At 40.1% G+C, this 4,782-nt stretch overlaps 1 long non-coding RNA gene across 1 annotated transcript; it reads left to right on the plus strand.

Annotated features, from left to right (window-relative positions):
- The first annotated feature begins 1,553 nt into the window (after positions 1-1,553).
- Positions 1,554-2,830, plus strand: LOC307022594. Its single transcript, XR_013803448.1, has 3 exons — positions 1,554-1,745; positions 2,334-2,490; positions 2,693-2,830. It is a non-coding gene; the product is annotated as an uncharacterized lncRNA (long non-coding RNA).
- The last annotated feature ends 1,952 nt before the right edge of the window (positions 2,831-4,782 follow it).

Genomic DNA, 4,782 nt, shown 5'->3' on the forward strand with positions numbered 1-4,782 from the left:
TGTATGTATCCGAGTTTTCCGATTCTCTCTGAGCTTTCTGTCACGCGTCTCCGACCTTCGTTCCACTTCCGGCTTCCTCCTCCAGGAGCTCATCCACGTTGTTATTCTGCTATTCGTCATGTGTTTTACGTGTGAAGCTGACGCAACAATAGAGAGGCGAAGTCCCTCCCCTTCCGCGAGCCTCCATGGGACCCCGGAAGCAGAAAATTATACAATGAAGTCAATGGAGAGAGAAAAGTTATCTTTTGATCCCGTTTGAATTGTGCCACGAATGACACATATGATGTTTGTCAATCTTAAACAATCATTTCCATGTAAAAAAAGTCACAGTTTGTCGTAAAACTGTTGAAATATAAGACTATGAAAATACGCAACTAGAAAGACTACAAATCCCAAATGCATTCTGGGTCGCGTAAGTGATGTCATAGTGATGCGATAATGCTCCAAGGTTGCGTTCCAATAGTCAATTTAGCTTAGGAACCTTCCTAACCAAGTGAAATGACCCGGAAGTACGTCAGTGCCAGCCATGTTAAGTGCCGTTCCAATTCTCCAAATGAAAGGAAAGGAGGTTTCAAACTTCCTTTATAACCTCCTTTAGCTTAGGAACCACTGGACCTCCCTTACCGAAAGGAGAGGAGAAAATGCTGCCCCACAATACCTTGCAGCCGCAGCATTTGCGTCACACAACAGTCGGCCGTTCACGGAAACAAACGATTATGACGGAGAAATTATATCATGAAAGTTACGGTGCTTATTAAGCATTTTAAAACGTATGTGGTAAGTTGCCAAAGTGCTTTGTTTTGAACGTTCATCAGTATTATAATCAAAAAGAGAAATATGAACGTCAGTTTTTACTGAAATGATCAAATAAAGTCAACATTTCACTGAGCTGTGTGGGTTTGTTCAACTTTTAAAAGATGTTTGAATGGTGATATACACAGTGATAGATGTTAAGGACTAACGTTTATAATAAATACATTTGTATTGATTTTAAGATATTTTCATACAATCATACGTATTGGGATCATTTGTATTAATGTGGACCGGAGGGAGAGTGTGACGAGCATACATTTCACTTTCCTTTTTTATTTCAATTACAACTTTGGTCATGAAGAATATGTTTCTCTGTTGTCCACGTTCATAAAGCATAAAACAACAGCATCAGAGCACGGCGCAGAGTCTCTAGATGAGTCCCTCGTTCTTATTAAACATCCATGTAGTCCGTGTATAGAACACTGTTGTTTCCATAGTTTCACCACAGCAGCAGACGCACACAATGACGTCCGCTGGCGCATCATTAACACTTCAGATAGTGAAAGTGCATTCGGATTCTCTAAAGTAGGCCTACCGCAGTCTCTTCTCCTAAGTCCTTTTGAATTCTCCTATCCACTATCCCTTAACCCCGTGACGTTTCACTCAGAGGTCAAGGAATAGGAGATAGGGTTAGAATTTAGGAGCTGATTTTTGGATTATCGGAACGCAACCCAAGACTGGCTGCGACTCGCAAAGCAAAGAAGAAGAAGATCTCGCAATTAAAGCAAAGAAGAAGAAGAAGAAGAAGAAGAAGAAGAAGACTGATTTATTCCCTCCAATAAATATAAGAGATTGCTCCAATAAATTCACTTTTACAAGATGCCTGTGTGCTTTGTACCAGGTTGTAATCACAAAAGTGATCATACCACTTGCTCGTTCTATCGCTTCCCGTCTGATGAAAGGACCAGGAGTCGTTGGACCAAACATATCAGGTAATATACATGTTTTGCATGGAACATAGTCAAGTTAGCTACCTAGCTAGTAGCGAGCATGTTAGTTAGCATTACATTACATTACTTAGCCTTGTCATTTGTATTAGCCTTAACATGAAGTAAACCAAAATGTTAAACAGTAAGAGTAGTCATGATGGTAAGTATTTTGTGAAACATTTGAAGAGTAGCCTATCGCCCCCTCCACCAGGTGCTAAAGGGGTGGGAGGTAGGCTAACGCTACATTAGCATCAGCGATCTTTTCTACTTAATGCTATCTGCACAAATGGTTAACATTGAACATTAAAAGATCAGGCAGTTCAGGGAGGGTCGAAGGAAGGAAGGAAGGAAGGCAGGCAGCTTTGCATGACATTCTTCTGGACGTGTTTCATTGTGATGATAGTGAGAGTGAGTCAATCTGTTTGTTGGAAAGACAGTAGTTCAGTGATTACTGAGAGAAAATTATTAAAAGAGATAATTATTCAGTGTTGTTACTTTAAAGTGTTGTTACTGACCTTTTTCTCTTTTATTTATTTTCTTTCATACTGGACTGACCTGCTCTGGCAACCTGATTTCCACTGTACGTAATAGTATTTGGTTATGGTATATTATTTATATACATCAAAGGCACAATGCACCCCTCAGAGACACACATGTATTGAGTGTGATATTTTCCTCACCTGTAACTCCTGAGACCCTGAGGAACAAGCACACTGGACTGACCTGCTCTGGCAACCTGATTTCCACTGTACGTAATAGTATTTGGTTACATAAAAGGCACAATGCACCCCCCAGAGACACACATGTATTGAGTGTGATATTTTGCATTGGTCATGTGAAATCATCTTTACATACTAGAAAACTGTAGGAGCTGCAACTTGTTTTGAAATAGAATTTTTAATATCCGATAATAAAGTTGATCTGTTTTCTTTATTCTTCTCTCTTCCCAGCTCCATCCATCACCCTTCTCTGTTCCTGCAGGTCCTGCTTGCTAATCAATGCTCATATTTTTTTACACAATTACAAATAAATTCAATGGTATGACATGAAGTTGTGCTTCATTCTGAGTCAATAATAAATTTGTTCTGACTTCAACTGCAAAATTATTGTGGACTGCACCGACATCCATGTAGCTGCCCCCCAAGATGAACCAAGCAAAGTTGACACTCAACATAGAGCTGTGCTCTTAAGTTTACATGAAGAATTTGTGAAATATTGGTAATAACATTGTAGACGAGCAGACAGGGAGCCAGATGAGAAAAGCAGAATATGCAGCTGCCATTTTCCACATGGAAAAGAGAAAGGGCCAAGTGTATTTGAGTGGACAAAAGAGAAATCCCAAATACGAAAAATAAAATTATACAATTTACAGATATGTATACAAATATATATATATCCTATATACACCATGTATAATGATGGTGTATGATGTAGAAGGAAGTGTGGTAGATAACAAGTAAATATAGAGTTACATACAGATCCATGTTACAGCAAAAGATGGAATAACTAAGAAGCACGCAGTATAATAATAATTAAATGCAACAATTAAATAACTGCTCAGCATCTCCACCACAATCCCAATCTGCTGTGTCCTGTTTTCCTCCCTTCTGCATAACACCCCATCACACATACGAAACACAACGCAGAGTCCGAGGGTGTTAAGAGTATGTTTATTTAAATGTCCTCCTCTCTACTGGCCAACACAGGGAGCATATGCTGGGTGTAGAATTGTTCCAGGAGGAGGAGATTTCCATGCCATGCAGGGTCTTTGGGGATGGGGATGATGATCGCCTCCTTCGTGGTCCACAGTAGCAGAGACTCCGGTCTGTGATGTGCAGCCGTTATATAATATACAATACATTTTTGAAAAACATTTGATTAAAAAAAAAAGGATTTGGTCAGGATCTAGAGTCAGTGTGTAGTTTATTAATTAATCAATGCTCTCTACATTAGGAAAACACATACCAGTGTACCAGAGGGAGTCACTCACAGCTGTGCCTAGATAACCAAACAAATTGACAAGATAACCAAAATCCTTGAATCTACACACAGCAAATAAACTCAAATGACACAACGAGATGAAAAAGGAGATCACACATATAGTCGATATAAAACTGGCCGCTTCAATCTGAAGAGCAACTAAAACAAAACACGGGAGTGTATCTTGTTCTTGTGAACACTAATGTTATCCACAGCATACACAGAGACCACGAAGTTCTTAAGTTGCTAAAACAAAACACGTTAGTGTACCTTGTTAGCTAATGTTAGCTAGCTGACATTAACGTTAAACATTGCACTCATATTACTCACTGAAACCTTGTAAAGCCGGTCCCGCATGCTGGCTCTTACAGAACCGACTAACTCCCCCTTCGTGTATGTACAGCTCTCAACATGCCCAGACTTGTAGTGATTTTCACCTCGTTTTATACTTTTTCGCCTCATTCTGAAAGAAACAGGTGACATTTACTAACGTGACGGCCATCTTTGTGATGGTGACGCGTATTGTGCGAGACCAGAGACCTGTAGTTCACTGAGCGGTTTCACACAAAAAAAATTGTAACTTCACAGTTTTACGACACATTTTCTTTTTTTGACTTGCAAAATGTTCTTTTAATTTGACAAACATCATATGTGTCATTCGTGGCACAATTCAAACGGGATCGAAAGATGACTTTTCTCTCTCCATTGACTTCAATATATAATTTTCCGCTTCCGGGGTCCCATGGGTCGGAAGTAGATGGGCGGGACTTCGCCTCTCTATAGCTAGGCTTGTTTGAGACGAGCTGTAGCTCGCCTCGAAAGTAGACGAGAATAGCTGATCGCAGCCGGGGGAGGTCTCAAAAAGCTCGCCTGAAGCTGGAGTCGGCTTCTTCTTCTCTCGGTTTTTGGCGGATTGCAAACAACTTTAAGGTGCATACCGCCGCCTCCGGAGTCGACTTGACTCGGTTTGCATTTATAAAGAATGCACAAATGTGTTTAATCGTTAATGTCAGATGTGTACTAAGTAAATACATGTGTTCCTGCTCAAGATTAGATTCAA

This window comes from Notothenia rossii, assembly GCF_949606895.1.
Source record: "Notothenia rossii genome assembly, chromosome: 10".
NCBI lineage: Eukaryota > Metazoa > Chordata > Actinopteri > Perciformes > Nototheniidae > Notothenia > Notothenia rossii.